The sequence below is a fragment of the Camellia sinensis genome, chromosome 15, assembly GCF_055761805.1.
Source record: "Camellia sinensis isolate YWXY chromosome 15, ASM5576180v1, whole genome shotgun sequence".
NCBI classification, from domain to species: Eukaryota; Viridiplantae; Streptophyta; class Magnoliopsida; order Ericales; family Theaceae; genus Camellia; species Camellia sinensis.
In genome coordinates this window covers 35,374,001-35,392,379 of record NC_138975.1, presented here as the reverse complement: position 1 = coordinate 35,392,379, position 18,379 = coordinate 35,374,001, and the positions used below count along the sequence as shown (strand labels likewise).

Here is an 18,379-nt window from a genome sequence, read left to right as displayed (position 1 = left end):
AAAAAGGATTATTGTCCCAAATAGTCAAATGATGCAAGAAGAACCACTTCCCACACTCACAGATCGTTACTAAAATGGTAAAAAGGAGAGGATAGCGCTAAAACCAATCAATATTATATGGTCAAGCTGACAACTAAAGCATGGCATTTACTTCTTGACACAGTACTGAAAATTAAACACACATATTAACACAGTTTCATCGGTACTGAAGTAAAGGTTTCAAATAAGATATACTAAAATGAGCATCTACAACTGTATATGATTAGCTGGTGACACTTACCGAAGAAGGTGTAACTCCGCCAAGTGCTGTATACAGAGGCAGTTTTCTAACAGGTATCCCCGTCCCCTGATAAAAATTAAGCTTGTTATTAGCTACAAATGCATTTTAACAGGCGTTTGCCACAACAGGCCATCTGAATTAATTGCCTGCCTATTAATAGACAGAGACACATTCCAATTAATACATAGGAAGAAGATAAATATGTATTAGATTAGTACCATAACTAATGCGAACAAGGAACCACTGAAAAAACTGTCATGTAAATACTCTACCTTTTGGTTTTTACAATTAATTATGCATTTGGAAGGTAATTATCTATGTATTAAAACAAAATGGAAAATGAACATTCACCTGGCAGCCAAGATCCCCAAGTCCCAAAATTCGCTCACCATCAGTCACGACAATAACTTGAATGTTCTTTTCAGGCCAGTTTTTCAATACCTCGAGAATCTTTCCTCTGCAAAAGTAACATATTACTTACAAAAATGACCTAGTGCATGAGGATTCTGCTAACGTGAGGTGTGAAAAAGGCAACATGTACAGCTGAAAGAAAGTCATACTTCTCTTTCAAGCTAATATAAAGACCCTGAGGGCACTCAAAAATGCTCCCATACTTCTGGCAAGCCTCGCCAACAGTTGGAGTGTAGACAACAGGAAGAAGTTCCTCAACATTATCAATAAGAAGCTTGTAAAATAGCCTTTCATTCCTCTCCTGTAAACCAAAGCAATTAGAAAGAACAAAAGATTTAAAATAAATAAAATAAAATAAACAACAAGGACAGAAATTTCCCATCTCCCACATCCATTTTTATTACTTTCAAAGGCTACATTAAATGCAATTACATGCTTTTGTTTTCTCTAGTATCTTAAAGCAAGAATCCCTTCTTTCAAGTAGAAATTTAAAAAAAGCGATTTGTAACACACACTGAAAAGGGGTATAAAAAATGTTTGAAAAAAGCTATTGGGAAAAGAACAGAACAAGAGAGATTACAATGATATGGGAAATGAAGATTGAAGGGTAACTGAAATATCAAAATTAGCATAAGTATGAGAGTAAATGCTCCTCCAGATGCTAATTAAAACAAAATCAATTCATATCCAAGCAGCATCTAAGCACACAACACATATGCACCAATCAACTTCAAATTCACAACTGGGGATTGATGTAGACTAAAGAGGCACCTCAAGGTCCATCGTGGCCATGTACTTCTGCAGTGGAACTTGATATTGGCGAATATTGTCCATCAGTTTCTTCTCCTGATAAGTCAAATGAGAAAATTTCAACAAGAATGATTTGAACTAAAGTGAGGTTGCCAACCTCCTTCAGGCTCACCTTGCCATTATTCAACCAACCACAGGCTCAGCTTTTTGGAGCTCATTTGACGAACAAGAAGTGAATAAGGAGCAGAGCATCATTTTCCTAATCACTCTCAACTCGAATGAATCTGATCTGTAATATATGTTACAGGACAAATTGATATAATAGCTAAAATAATGTTCTACACAAACACCTATGTTATAGGATTTAGGTAAGGTAAAGTTGAGTGTTGACATTTCCGTTTGACAAAACATGGACCTTGTTGTCATTGGGATGTGTTGTAATGGGCTTGTAGACTAAGCTGAGTGTTTAGTCATTGGGATGTGTTGTAATTGAACTACAACTTCAGGTCAACCACAAAAAGAAAAGAAAAGAAAAAAAAATGTAAACTAAGCTTAGCCTTGTCCCAACTAAAAAAGAAAAAGAAAGAAAAAGCGCACACCCCAATGTAACAATATATGTATGCAGTTCAATCCAACAAAATGCATGCAGCATCAAGTTCTCAGAAAAAACAGGGGCACAACCATGTTCTCAGCAAAAACAGTATCACATGCTCCCAAAGATTTGAACATTCCCTTTACACATCATGTTTATAAAAATAAAAAAGATAAAAAGGTCGCGCTTAGTGCACAAAGCTTCTGCTGATGGACAATGCATCATGACTATCTCTTTCAAACAATGCGTTGTGGATTTAGCAATCAAAGAGAACTCATCTTTGGCAATTCAACATAATACGAGGAGACACAGAATGTAAAATTAGTCTTGACTTCAGGACTGCCAGAACATCATAAAATAACTTAACTTTTGAGTGACAAAAAGCAATTATAGAGGATGCACAGACACATCACACAGATTCAAAGTGTGATATGTCTTCCTTCATCAGCTCACCAGATTCTAAAAGTTTTTTTTCATATATCTCAAGTGTTGATGGGTGATTCCGGATGACCTATCAGCACCCATTCCACATCACAAATATAAAAAAAATTACTCACTAAATTCAAATAGATGTTAATAATAGATGTAGTGTCATAACCAGAAACAAATCCGAAACTAACAAAAATTAAGCTTGCAACCCCAATTCTAACAATAGCGGTAAGGTCTAGAAAACTAAATATATAATAAGGCTAACCTTGTACATATGTGGCTGTGTGAAAGACGGCTCATCCATCTCATTGTGCCCTAATCTACGATAACACACTATATCAATCACTGAACTGAAGAAGAATCGAGAGAGATTTGAGTGAGAGAAAGAGAGAGCAACTAACCTCTAATCGAAGAAGACTAAGAGCTCCAAATCCACGGAGATGAATCACCGATCTATGCTCAAAATCGAACTTCAAAATCGCAATCCCGAGATGAATCACCGAACTGAAGAAGAATCGAAGTAGAATCGAGAGAGATTTGAATGAGAGAGAGAGCAAAGAGTGAGTGAGCGATTTGAGTGAGTGAAAAGGAGACGGCAGTGCTCAAAATAGGGTTTTCAAAATAAAAGAGAGATAGAAGAGGGTGTGAAGAGAGACAGGGTTTGGAGGCGTTTTTTAAGCGTCTTCTATTTACGAAACGGTGTCGTTTTACCTAACAAAAAAGGCGACGTTTAAAAAACGCCGTTAATTATCAAAAAAAGTGACATTCAACTAAATGTCGTTAATTAAACGCCGTTAAATCCTCATTTTCCTGTAGTGATTCATTCAAATTAGGGTCTGAAAAATATAAATTTAGTCCTTTTTATTTGTCTAAATTTCACTATATAATATTTGTTCTCCAAAGATAAAATCCCACCTCCATCCCTTCATCCGTTGCGTCTATATTGGATGGTGACACCACATGTTAGTAATGATATGGTGTTATACTGTTGCACTCAATTTACTTGTAAATTTGAAAGAAATAAATTTTTATTTTATTTTAGATTTACCATAATATTTTGTATTTTGTTCAGGAAATTAGAGAAAGAGTTATCAGGTGGACGAACCCATTTTGTTGATACATGTGGTTTACCCATAAGCACATATTTTAGTGCAGTAAAGTTGTTATGGTTGTTGGACCACATGGATGCTGTTAAACAAGCTGTGGCAAAAAAGGATGCCCTATTTGGAACTATAGACTCATGGTTGATCGGGAATCTGATTGGAGGGGTTAATAATGGTTTACATGTCACTGATGTTTCAAATGCATCGCGAACTATGCTTATGGATCTGAAAACACTTGATTGGGATAAATCCACATTGGAGACGCTCAAAATTCGTGCTGAGATTCTACCAAAAATTGTCAGTAATTCTGAGATTATCGGAAAAATATCAACTGGTTGGCCAATCCCAGGAATCCCAATTGCTGGATGTCTGGGTGATCAACACGCAGCAATGCTGGGGCAAGCTTGTAGGAAAGGAGAGGCAAAAAGTACTTGCGGAACTGGGGCCTTCATACTTCTCAACACCGTTGAAGAGTTGATTCAGTCTGCTCATGGTCTATTAAGTACTTTAGCTTTTAAGCTTGGCCCAGATGCTCCGACAAACTATGCTATTGAGGGCTCAGTTGCCATTGCAGGAGCTGTTGTTCAGTGGCTCAGTGTTAAAACTACTCCACTTCACCTACTCCACTACACACCACCTACTCCACCTACTCCACTACACCTACTCTCCACCTACTCCACCTACTCCACTACACCTACTCTCTACCCACATCTCCTATATAAAGGAGACCAACCATGTACATAAAACACAACATTCAATATATCAATAGATACATTATTCTCTCTATATTTCTCTCTTTATACATTGAATTTAATATGGTATCAGAGCTAGGTTAACAACCTAGTAATTTCGCTTCACCGGCGGGCGGCAGCCTCGCCTTGGCCGCCCGCCGGACGATGAGAAAACTAAGCACATAAAATGTCTGCCATACCTCCTAGTTTCGGTCCTCCGCGGCCGCTTCCGCCGCCGGTGAGTATGGACAGCTCAGTTGCACCTTCCAACAACGGTCAACAACGGCCACAATCGGTGCCACTATGGATTCCTTGAACTTGCAACCTGCTTAATTGCACTCCTTTTTGGATTCCTTGAACCACCTGGAAGAGGTTCCATACGGGATGGGTTCTCACCTCCCTCACCTGTGTTTGACTTTCCCCTAATTGTGTTCATAGCTATAGCAAGGGGGTCATTCAGGTGGACCTCGCCACCTTTCCTCTAGTGATAATCACCAGGATTGGGCAATGATATAGCCTCTGCACTTCCAGGAGGGAAGCCCTGTGTAGGAAATGCCAGCTCATGCAACTGAAGGGCATCACTGGCAAGCACTTCAAATGTTGACCCCTCAACTCTGCTCGGAGTTCCAACAAAGCACCTCTCCATCACTTCGGATGAAAGGCCCACTGCTTCAAAAATCTGAGCACCCTTGTACGAGGCCAAAGTAGATATCCTCATCTTGGCAAGAACCTTCATCATTCCATAGTGGCTTGCTTTGACATAGCAAAAGCTCCTCATGCAGAGCGACCTCGACATGGCCACTGCTGCTGCGCCGGCGACAAACACTCACACCACCACATGCACTTATTTTCCCTCTCTCTCACACAAAGGCACACACATGCATAAACTCTCTCTCTCTTTCTGGTTTTGCGAAACCAATTAAAAACACCCACTGAAGTTACAAATATATTAGATATATAATATATATACAAAATCGTGGGCCACTCTTTCTGGTTTTGCGAAACCAATTAAAAAAAAAAAAAAAAAGTTACCCGCGTGATCCCACTAACCAATGCACTTTAATCTCTCTCGGGTCTATGTATGAAAGTTGCACAGTCTCTCATCTCTGGTCTATGGTAATATCAACAATGCTCTCTCTCTCAAAGGCAAAAGGTAGCATCTTCTTCTCCCAATTCACACCCAGACACCAACTTTTGTCCCCCTCTTTTCGTTTCTTTTTATTTTAATATTATCCACCCACTCTTCTTTTATTTAAACATAAAACCCTCTCTCCACTCATTCATTTTATTATTATTATTATGCACAAACTCAGAATCCAAAATCCATATGCTCTTTGACCCTTTTTATCAACCCTTCCACACACACATATATTTTGATTACTTTTCATTAGTATATATATTTTGCTTACTTTTCCATTAGTGGTAGGACCCGCCCAAACAAAACACTCTCACAATTTTTTTACAAATTTGAATCTCACCTTTCCCTTTTTATTTTTTATTACTTTAACATTCACACACTTCTCTTCAAATTTATTTTCTTTTATACTTTATTTTCTCCCACTACCTCTCTGTTTATGTCAGTGCGATACATAGCCTTCTCTCCGGAGAACATGGGTATGAGTAAAAAAAAAAAAACGAAGAAGACGAACTGCACACCAAACTCATTTTATTCATGTCGGGGCTCACCCCGATCACCATTTTACACCCAAAAAAAAAAAAAAAAAAAAAAAAAACAAACAAACAAACAAAAGCAAAACAACCCCATCCACAGTGGGATTTTTCTTCTCTACTCTGCTGCGGGTCTCTTCTTCTTGCTTTTCTCTTGGGTGTCCCTTACCGGTGTTGCCTCCGTGTTTCCCACGCCACCGAGCACATTCACTCCCCCCTGCTCCTCCAATGCAGCATATGGCGGACCTCCAAATCGGAACATAACGGTGGCCTTCCGCTTCAGCTCCTTATTTTCCGCCTTTAGCACACATATCTCTGCTCGCGCATCCTTATACATGCGCTGGAGCAGAGCCAGTTGGGCGTTTAACTACTGCACCTCATTTGTCCTACTCTGAAGCCGGTGCGACAAGTTTGTGACTGCAGTCATCGTCTCCGCACATGACTTCAATGTATACTAATTGGCCTCAATATCTGATTGTGCTGCCATTCTTTGCTCCACAGACCGCATAGGAAAAGTCAACGGAGCAAACTCAGGGGCGCTTGGTTGAGGTTCAAGGGCAACTGCACCAGTTATCTCTCTTGTAGACTCGTTGAGGTCTGGACAGAGAGTGAGCAACCCACGGGACGAAGAGGCCATGTTATGGGTTGCAGAGTGTTTCAGAATGCAAATGTTCAGACTGGTTTGGTTTACACAGCCTCCGCATTGGTTTATATAGACAACGACGAAGAGGACGACACGCGCTCTGTCGGTCACGTTGTAGACGCGCCCGCGTGGACCTCACGCTACAGTTCGGACTCGATTTGTGTCACGGTTCTTAATCTGAACCAAAGAGTCCAAATCTGGCAAATCGTTTTGAGAAACAGATTTTTGAAAAAAAGTAGTTCCAAACATGGACTGCTTTGCCAGATACAGAGTCGCCACCTAAATATTTTTTATGAGAGAATTTAGGAAACCCTGACTCGGTGCCGAAGGCCACATGTCCGTCATCACCGGAGTTGTCTCGGCTCGGGAGCTTGGGTACGATCGGGGAAGGTCAGCTATGAGCACCCCCTTTCGCCCGGTCCGAAGACCGGCCTCTACTAACCGTGATATCCGTTTTTGAAAACTTTATGTGTTCTTAAACCAATTGTTAGCTTAGAATTACTATGTTAAGCGCGCAGCGAACAAGTATAGACCAAACCGCCCAAATTGGAACAAAGCATTTTCATGTTTGTCTTGAAAATGGTTTGCTACTCGCAAGTAGGCTAAAATGCAGGTTTTACCACCCTCAAGTGGGCTTTTGGAACAGATGATTTTGCCACTATCTAGTGGGCTTAAAATTCATAGTTTTAATGCATTATCCCAATTTAAGCGATTTGACCTCCATCCACAGGCATTCAAGCAGTTTATCTCATATAAGCACTTAGCCACATGGCAAGCATGCTATCATGGCAACACTCACATGCATGCATGCTGGATGCTAAAGCGTAACTACTTAGCAAATATGCATGTCCTAGTTCATGTTAATTTGCCTAATGCAACGCATGCAAGAATGTAATCAGAATAGGCTCGGTTAACCTAAATAAGGCATATGAGATGCAACCAATTGATTCATGTATTCAATTTGAAATTTGAAAATACGAATGCAGTTAGTATGATGTACCGAGCCTAATGTATGTAATACAAATGCATGAATGCACGCATGCAAAGCATAAGGTATGCTAATTACAAAAAATGCCCTAATCTACCATCATAAGCAGGTAAATAAAAGGGAAGAAAGAAATGGGGATTGGAAGACATACACACCACTCACCCACACTTATTACATATTTACCCTCACTCAGAGGGTCTAAATGAATATTACAGTCCCAAAATAATAAACAAATAAAATATTACAGTCCCAAATAATAAACAAATAAAATATTACAGAAATTCTAATCAATTAAAAAGTAAAAAAGTAAAAGAAAGAAGAGGGTGGCCGCAGCCTCCACCTCGGGATGCGCAGATGATGCATGCTCGAATCCGTCTCGCCCGGAAAACCCGTACTGTGCTCCTGCCGCCTCTGTTTGTACCGCCTTGTCTCTCTGAAAATTGTCAAAGTACTGGAGCAAGTTCCTTACATCCTGCAGAGCACCACCGGCCGGACAGAATTCCCACCGGCACTTCACAATTCCCATCGGCACTTTAATGGATTCATCGGCACTCCGGAGATTGCCGGTCGGCACCAAATTCTGCCGGTCGGCAGAGACTTCCTGCAGAAGACAATTTGACAGCAAACAGAGAACAGGCAGTGCATGGCGTGGGTTTTTTAGGTACATGTGGGCATGGTTGTGCTTCTTATCATGTTTTGAACTCAAAGAAGCATGACCTTCGATCCTTGAGCCATCAATGGTGCATGATGACTCAAGGGATCGAATTTGCCACTTAATATAAAGATGCATGCAACAAACAAAATGAAAACCGAGGCCTTATCAAGTTGGAGTCAAAGGCCCCGATGACCGGAAATCGAGGCACATTACATCACTTGAAGTATGAATGGTCCTTGATTCCCACACTTGGTTTGACACCCCAAACCAAGTAAATGCAATGCATGTCATGCTCATAAGGCTCAAATGCAATATGATACCAAGACGTAAAGCACAACAAGCATTATGCAACCAACATGACAAATGTATAATGCTAAGCATACAAGGTACAAATATGGTGCAAACATGGATCAATTTACCATAAAGTTAGCATGGAATAGCACATTAATGGGACAATCATGCAACCAACATGAGATAAGCATGCAAAGGAGGCCTCAAAGTAATAAAGGTGCAGACCTTTTACTCACCTCAAAACATCACCAAAAGTGCTCAAAATGATGGACAAACAACTCATGTCAACAAGCAAACTCATGGTCCCAAGGTTAAGGCACAAAAGGGTACACCTTACCCCCACCAACATGACCTCTCATGGCATGATTAAAACAAGTCAAAACAGAATTTTTACATGCGAAATGGGACTCCAAACCCTCCTAAAATGGCAGCTAAGGTGACTCCCAAGAGGCACATGCACTAAGGCTCATTCCTAAGCATAAGAGGGTACACCCTCGAGGCATCAAAGGGGTCATGCATGCACACATACAAACATGATTCTTGGACTAAAAAGTGATCCTAGATGATGTCAAATCATGAGGATAATCACAAACATACATGCTAGAGGTCAACATGCTCAAAGCTTTTAAGCCAAAATACAAAGCAACCCTAACAAACATGTCAAGCATGACTAAATGGATAACCAACAAACCTTAAGCATGGAAAAACAACACTAAAAACTTCATGGAACTAAGCCAACTCACACAAGAATCATGGCCTAATCATGAGATGCACTTCTAAGCAAAATGGAGCAATACAAAGCAAGTATTACAAGCATACAAGGAGACACAAATCCGACCAAAAAAAGAGGTTACATATGATATAAAACACCTAAAAAACTTCTGAAATGAGGCCAAGAAACATCAAGCACACATGCTACCCTTTTGAGCCCAAAAAGCAAGGAAACAAAACCATAAAGGGAGAGGGGTGTCCCTCCCCTATGCAAGACTTCAAACCATCTTTTTAAACACCAAAAATGAACTGGTTTTTAGTGATGAAAAGACCAAAATGCTGAAGTGAACAAAACCTTATCAAAGAGGCACCAAAATGGACCAAACAAGGCCTAGAAGGGTGAGTTTGCACTCAAACCACAAAATGACCTTAATGAAAGTGCTAGAGCAGGAAAATACAAGCCCTTTTTATGTTATATACAAGAGCTAAAACAGCAAGCAAGATAGGTAAAAAACTATTGCAAGTTTGGGGAATATAAATCAAGATGCTCACCCTTGAAGAACCTTTGAAGAACAAATGGTCTAGCCTCCTTCTTTTGATCAAAACCAGTCCAAAAACTCAAGAAACAACCCCCTAAGTCCCTCAATCTCGGAGTAAGGTGTAATGGTGTGTGTAATGGTACAAAAGTAAGGTAAAAAACACTTTTTGAGCTAAGAAACACACACAATAAGGGAGAGAGAGGGAGGTATAGAGATAATATGTATCTATATCTCTAAGGGCTGGTTTTTGCTTCTAACTTTCTAACCTAGATCCAAGAGGAAAGCCCTCCTCTTATAAGACTCCCTCTTGCAAAGCTTATACAACAAGCTTGCTTAGAGGGAGATCCCTCCATACACGTGTATGGAGGGGGGAAGAGTTGGTGCCAGCTATCACAGCTAGCACAAAATATCTCCATAAAGTGGATGAACAGTGGTCGGCTGCCCAAAAAGGTCAATTCGACAAAAAACAGTGCCGACCGGCAACAAATTATGCCGACCGGCAATAAAGTGTGCCGACCGGCAAACAAAAGTGCCGATGGCAGAAAAAGACCAGCCGGTGGCCTCCAGCCACTGCCGGTGGTGTGTGGGGATGTCTCACAAGGCATTCCCTGCCCCTCCAAGGCAAAACGCAAGTGTTCGGTGCAAAACTAGACACTAAACGGTCAAGTTCGGAGATCCTGAGGCAGGGCGCGCGAGCCGAGACCTCCGGGAACTCCAAACGAACACAAACATGGATGATCACCGAGTGTTCAAACGGTGACGTCCAAGTCTTGAGGACGGTCAAAAATGGGGTGTCTACAGTTGCCCCTCTTTGACAGAACTCGAAAGTCATAACAATGACGGGAGTGAATGTCAAAGCCTAGAGACGACCTATTTTTGACAAGGCCGAAGAATCAGACAAATATGCAAAACAAATAAGATATGTGCCCGAAGGCAGGGGCAAAATGCAAGACAATGCACGGAGCCGGACATAACTTATGATCATGCAAAGAAAGCTGTAGCGAAGCAAACATGCGACAATTTTAAGCTAGCATACACCAAACTACACTACAATGCAGAAGGGATGTAAGAGAATTATGCAATTCTCAATACGTCTCACTCGGAGGATACAATACCTGTGCGGCTCATCTGGTTGCACCAGCCTCAAATGAACCGTATATACAATATCATACCTGAAAAGAAAACAAACTTAACAGGTACAATATCGTTAGCGACGTGCATGGTAGTATATTTGAAACGCGTGACAGCGCAAAGCAAGTAGGGAGCATAACAATGCTGCGGGAATACGGACATGTAAGTGGAGCATGCGGTCTACGCTGGCGACGAAATTGATCATAAGCATGCGGTCTACGCAGGTAATGAAATTGACAAGTATGCGGTCTATGCAGGTAATGAAACTAAACATGCGGTCTACGCAATCAAAACATGCGGTCTACGCAGGTAATGAAACTAAACATGCGGTCTACACAATCAAAACATGCGGTCTACGCAGGTAATGAAACTAAACATGCGGTCTACGCAGGTAATGAAACTAAACATGCGGTCTACGCAATCAAAACATGCGGTCTACGCAGGTATTGAAATTAAACATGCGGTCTACGCAATCAAAACATGCGGTCTACGCAGGTATTGAAATTAAACATGCGGTCTACGCAATCAAAACATGCGGTCTACGCAGGTAATGAAACTAAACATGCGGTCTACGCAATCAAAACATGCGGTCTACGCAGGTATTGAAATTAAACATGCGGTCTACGCAATCAAAACATGCGGTCTACGCAGGTAATGAAACTAAACATGCGGTCTACGCAATCAAAACATGCGGTCTACGCAGGTAATGAAACTAAACATGCGGTCTACGCAATCAAAACATGCGGTCTACGCAGGTAATGAAACTAAACATGCGGTCTACGCAATCAAAACATGCGGTCTACGCAATCAAAACATGCGGTCTACGCAAGTAAAGAAAAGATGTACCATTACATAGCATAATTGAAACAATTTGTGGAATTCACAAAGCATAAAAAAGATACGGGGCGGGACATTCTTCGCACGCATCGAGCGTTGCTTGCAGAAGTTGTGGCCTGAGGTCAACTCGAAGGTTCACGTTTCAAAGGCATGCTTTCTCGTATTGTGACGGCGTCCAACGACGTGGCTGACCCGAACAGAGGTGCGGAAGATGCGTTAACCGCAAGGGGAGTTTCGCTGGTATCTATTCCGACACTTGGCTACCCTGCCATTCTACGTTTTATTTTCCTTTTTACTAGTAGTTTAAGCACATTGCACTGCCTTGGGCAGGTTATTTTCTTTCTCAAAATTACATATTTTGCAAAACACGTGATGGGAATGAAACAAATCAATTTATTCAAAAGAGGTTGCATTTGTGGATTTTCTGTGCATCGCATCGCAGGGTATCACACCACAATGTGAACGAAGTTGAACTTATTTAGGAAATTTGCAATCGTAATAATCAGGTAGTGAACCGACTTACAACTCGATAAGCAAAACAAAGACACGATGCAACCAAACAAGTGTGAGTACAACTTGATAAACAAATCAAGAGCTCAAAGAGGGCGAAATACAACTCGATAAGCAAATGTTTAAAAACTCGACAAGCAGACAGGCGCGGCTCCGCAAGAACCGATCGCCAGGGAGGGGTTGGAGGTGGTGGAGTTCCTCAATTCTTAGCAAAAACAGCTCAGGAAACCAGAAGGAAGCCCATCGGCTTGGTGTAGGGACCACCGGCTGCAAGGAATGGCTACCGGCCATGAAATCTATTTGTCGGCAATCTATTATGGCCGGTCGGCACAAAGTTTGGCCGGTCGGCACTAAATGAGGGGATCAGCAGAATGTTGACACCTGTCCCCCTACTCAACCTTATCTCCTACAAAAGATCCCAGCTTCGTAGTTTTCCTCATTTTCACACTGATTTGCTCCAATGGAAGAGTTTCTTGCTCAAAATCTCACAGCTTGGATTGCTAGCTTGGATGGCTCGGAAAAAGTAAATTTCCGGGGTTTCGGCATAAATGCACTATTCACTTTGGGTCGTACCCCGTTGCACCTCCCGTTTCTTCATGCCGCGGCAAGATTTTGGAATCCGGTGACACATGTCTTCAGCTTCGCTGGGCAAGAGGTATGTCCTACCTTTGAAGATTTCCGAGCCTTAATGGAGTCCGAGCGCGGCGAGGAGCTCCTACCCCAACTTAATTTTGGCCATGCCCAATCCTTAGGGCGCATGTGTGGACTCAGCATGCGCGATGCCCGGTCCCTAATTTGTGACGGGATGCTGGATATTCCGAGTTTGGCCAATCGATTTTTTGATGCTGGTGATCGCAACAACCATCACTGGCAAGGCTTCCGGCGACATGCCCTCTGCTTGTGCATGCTGTCCTATTTTCTATTCGTCTCAAGCTCCGGAGGGGCTAGCTTCCGGTTGATTGAGGTTGCCCAAGGCTTGAGGGAGGGTAAGAGCTGTATTGTCATGACTCTGGCCGAGACGCTAATGGGCTTAGACGCCTTTTATCGTCATGAGACGACTAGATTGGCGGGGAGTCCACTACTGCTACAGGTAACGTTTCCCACCCAATCTCGCATTTATGTATTGCTCACGTCACTCGGCCCTCAAGCTCGATCTTTTTCTCACAAAACCCCATTCTCACTTTTCTCTCCTCGTACATCTCTCTATTCTTTATTCTCTCATTTTTCAATCCCTCCCCAGGTATGGTTGATGGACAAACTGCAGGTTGTGGACTCCTGCCCAGCATATTCAGCTCGCGGCTACTTCTTCCGGCATCGTCTAGTCAATGCCTTGGATGAGGAATGGTGGTTCGCTTGGATGTGCCACTTGTCCGCAGACCGTATTGCTTGGCGGTGCCCTTGGCTGAACCTTCCGGCGATGAGTTATAACATGCCTCGGCAGACTGGGATTCAACTGGTTGGTCTGACTCACTGTGTACTCTACTTCCCATTTCGGATTCGACGCCAATTTGGCCATGATCAGACCTGCCCGCCAGAGGGGATAGAATATCCTGCTGCATTCCCAGCCCGAGGCGCACAGCTCACTTGGCAGGCCACCGCATGGAGGATGAGGGAACTCCTGGCCCCCGCCCCTACTTTCAGTTGCACTTTGTCTGACGAGTGCGTAGATTGGCTCAATGAAGAAGCACAGATCGGGCCCAGCTTGGCATCAGAGGCTTCGACCAGCTCTGGGAGGGGGCGCAGGAACACCTGATTTGACTATGCCCCAGATTTATTGCTTTATTAGTACTTTTCAAGTTTCCTTTATGAATGTAACAAAAAGCAACTTTGATTGTATACAAGAGCAGGAGCACTCTGTTTGGAAATCAATGAAATTGAAAGTTGTGGCACTGAAAATTTTCCGCTTTGGTCCAAAAATGGCCAAAGTTGTAAAAAGATTATTTGAACAAAGTCAGCTTTTATTAAAACTTTTCAAAGATATTTTCGATATGGATCAGAACTGGACACGCCTGAGATCTGTCACTGAGATACACAACCCCAGATCCCTGCAACTGGAAAGTTGCCCCTAGTTTGAAGAGTGCCGCAGCACTGCATAGCAACGGAAAGTTGCCCCTAGTCTGAGCGGCGTCGCACTGGAGATTCCAACGGATGCTGATGGACAAAGATGACTGAGATGATCAAATGGACAAAGTTGATCGGGGAAGTGTTATAGCTGAACTTCAGGATGAAGCTGCCTATATATCCCAAACATGGGAATCAAGCCTCACGTAGTTCCGGTTCAGGTTCGCTCGAGTATTTTCACTCTCCTTTTGCGCTCTAACTTTTGCCAAGGCCGCCCTTTGCGGGTTTTCAGCCTTGCGAGCTCAGTTTTTATATTTTCTAATTTTTTGTGCTCTAACTTTTGCCTAGGTCGCCCTTTCGGGTTTTCGGCCTAGCGAGCCTCTCAAGCATAGTATTTCTTCAACTTGTCCATGTTGATCGGTTGAGAGAATTCTAAGCCATCTAAGTCCATCAGAACCACAGCTCCGCCTGACCAAATAACTTTGATGATGTAGGGACCAGTCCAATTGGGTCTGAACTTGCCTCTTGGGTCGTGGATGGGAGCTCGGTTGTCCTTGAGCACCAAATCCCCTTCCTTCAGATTTCTGGATTTAACCTTCTTGTTAAAAGCCCGAGCAATCCTGCGCTGATAGCTCTGAACGTGATACAGTGCTTTCAGCCTTCTCTCGTCAAAGAGCATAAGTTCCTCGAACCTGCTCTGCTGCCAATCTGCCTCAGCTATCTGACACTCGGCCAATACCCGTAAAGACGGGACTTCAATTTCGATGGGTAGAACAGCCTCCATTCCATAGACCAAAGAATACGGAGTCGCCCCGGTAGAAGTTCTAATTGAAGTCCTGTAGCCCCATAGAGCAAATGGCAACTTATCTGGCCAATCTCGGTAGGTCTCCACCATTTTCCGCAGTATGTGCTTGATGTTCTTGTTGGCGGCCTCAACTGCTCCGTTGGTTTGCGGCCGATATGTAGATGACTTATGAAAAGCCACGTTATACTTTTCCAACAAGTCGACCACTTCTTTCTTAAAGTGGGATCCGTTATCCGAAATAATCTCGTTTGGCACCCCGTAGCGACAGCTGATGTTGTTTCTGATGAACTTTGCGACGTGCGACGCCTTCAACACCGCGTATGATTGGGCCTCGACCCACTTTGTGAAATAATCTATCGCTACCAGGATGTACTCATGTCCGTTTGACCCCTTCGGGGTAACAGCTCCGATCACATCAATCCCCCAAACGGAAAATGGCCATGGGGAAGTCATGTTGTACAGTTTGGATGATGGGATGTTCATACGGTTTGCATGGATCTGGCATTTGTGGCATCGCCGAACAAAGCCGATACAATCCTCCTACATGGTAGACCAGTAGTAGCCCTGTCTAAGGATCTTTTTGGCCAGCATTACTCCATTCATGTGTGCACCGCACTCCCCTCCGTGGATGGCCTCCATCAGGCGCTTTGACTCTCCAGCTTCTACACAGAGCTTATGCATTCCCAGATGACCCCTTTTGTACAGCTTACCCCCGCAGATGATAAACTGAACAGCCATTCTTCTGATGGCCCTCTTATCCTTGGCATTTGCCCCTAGTGGATACGTCTCCTTTTCCAAGAAGTTCCAAATGTCGTAGTACCAGGGGTTGTCGTCTTGAGCCTCATCTATGGCGGAAATTGACTCGTATGCTGGTGCAAACTTCTGATCAATGATGACTGGACGCATCCGGACTCCGGACGGGATGTCTATCATGGACGATAGAGTTGCTAGTGAATCTGCAAACCTGTTGTTCTCTCTTACGAGGTGGGTGAAATTTAGCTTCTCGAACCAAGGAATTAACAAATCCAAGGTTTGGTGGTAAATTATCATCCTTTCCTCCTTGACCTTCCAGTCTCCTTTTGCTTGAGACACAACAAGATTCGAGTCCCCAATGATGTCCAACCGTCTTACCCCTAGTTCCAGGGCTGCTTCCAGACCAGCAATACATGCCTCATACTCTGCTTCATTGTTCGAGACTCTGAACTGGAGCTTGAATGCTAAAGGGATACGGGAATCGTCAGGCGCTATCAGCAACACCCCTATCCCATACCCGTACTGGTTTGACGCTCCGTCAAAGTACATCGTCCAAGTTTCATCTTCGATGTGCAGAATGGCTTCATCTGGGAATAAGTACTCAGCCGCTTCATCCCCTTCGACCGGGTGGTCGGCAAGGAACTCTGCTACCGCTCTCCCTTTCACCGACTTGCGTGTTACATACTTCAAGTCAAATTCGGAAAGCAATAGCAACCAACGAGCTAGCCTACCCGTAAGTGCTGGTTTCTCGAAAAGATATTTGACGGGATCCAAACGTGAAACCAACATTACAGAGTGAGCTAACAAGTAGTGCCGCAGCTTCCTGGTAGCCCATACTAAGGCCAAACAAGCCTTCTCCAACGGAGTGTAGCGGGTCTCGTAATCCAGCATCTTCTTGCTCAGATAGTAGATGGCCCTTTCCACTTTGTCTTCTGACTCCTGTGCGAGCATGCAGCCCATGGTAGTCTCAATTACCGAAAGGTACAATATCAACGGTCTCCCCGGCTCTGGTGGTGACAACACGGGCGGGTTCTGTAGATATCCTTTGATCTGTTCAAAAGCTGCTTGACATCGGCCGTCCCATTGGAATTTCTTTCCTTTCTTCAGGAGACCAAAAAGTGGTTCACAAGTCAAGGTTAATTTAGAGATAAACCATCTTATGAATTGCACTTTACCTAGAAAGCCTCGCACCTCCTTTTCAGTCCTTGGTGGGGGCATTTCTAAGATGGCCTTGATTTTGGAAGGGTCGATCTCAATGCCCCTTTGCGTAATCAGAAACCCTAACATCTTCCCTGCTGTAACACCAAAAGTACACTTCTGGGGATTCAGCCGCAGTCGAAACTCTCTGATCCTTTGAAACAATTTTTGTAAGGCGGTGTAGTGGCCCTCTCTTTCTTTGGACTTGACAATCATGTCGTCCACATACACCTCGACCTCTTTATGGATCATATCATGCAATATTGTAGTTGCTGCCCGTTGATAAGTAGCTCCCGCATTTTTCAGCCCAAATGGCATCACTCTGTAACAATATGTACCCCACGGGGTAGTGAATGCAGTCTTCTCCCGGTCTTCGGGTGCCATTACTATCTGATTATAGCCTGAAAAGCCATCCATAAACGAAAGCAAGGCATGTCCTGCCGTGAAGTCTATCAATTCATCAATGTGCGGCAAGGGAAAGTCGTCCTTCGGACTAGCCCTGTTCAAATCTCTGAAGTCTACACAGACCCGAATTCTGCCGTCTTTCTTCGGCACCGGAACAATGTTAGCCAACCAGGTCGGGTACTCGGATACTAGCAGGAAACCTGCGTCGATCTGCTTGGTTACCTCTTCCTTGATCTTAATGGCCCAATCAGGGCGGATCCTTCTGAGCTTCTGCTTGACAGGTCGGGCCTCGGGATCAAGAGGGATCCGGTGCTGTACAATCTCAGGATCGATTCCAGGCATGTCTTCGTAGGACCACGCGAAAACATCTTTGAAATCTTTTAACAAAGCGACTAAGCGCTCGCGTTCCTCAGAAGACAACGTGGACCCGATCTGGACCAGCCGCGGGTCCTTCTCAGTACCAACATTCACAATAGTGATTTCATCCATTAAGGGTTTAACAAACCTTTCCTGCTCTTGATCAATTAATCGTTGCAAAACCGGAGGAATTTCTTCCTCGTCGTTTTCATCAAAATTTTGAAAATCCTGATTTAAGCAATAAATCAAAGGCACAGAAAAATACTCCGAAACCACATCCACGTCGTTCTCATTAAATACTTCCGAGCCGTCGGATCCCTCTGTTACAACAGACTCAAAAGAAAATGAAAAAGACGACCTAGACAGGACTGTGGCATCCGGGTTATCACCCCCGGGAATACCAGACTCAGACTCAGCTGAGCTGGAACCTGATTCCGACGTACAAGATTCGGTAGAATCAGATTCCGGCTCACTACCTGACCTGGTGCTGCTAGATAAAAATCCTTCTTCATATTGCCAGATGAGAGAAGGT

General features: G+C 43.4%; 1 pseudogene; it reads left to right on the top strand.

Moving 5' to 3' along the window:
• The first annotated feature begins 2,902 nt into the window (after window positions 1-2,902).
• Window positions 2,903-4,629, top strand: LOC145812919 (glycerol kinase pseudogene; annotated as a pseudogene).
• Window positions 4,630-18,379: the final 13,750 nt, after the last annotated feature.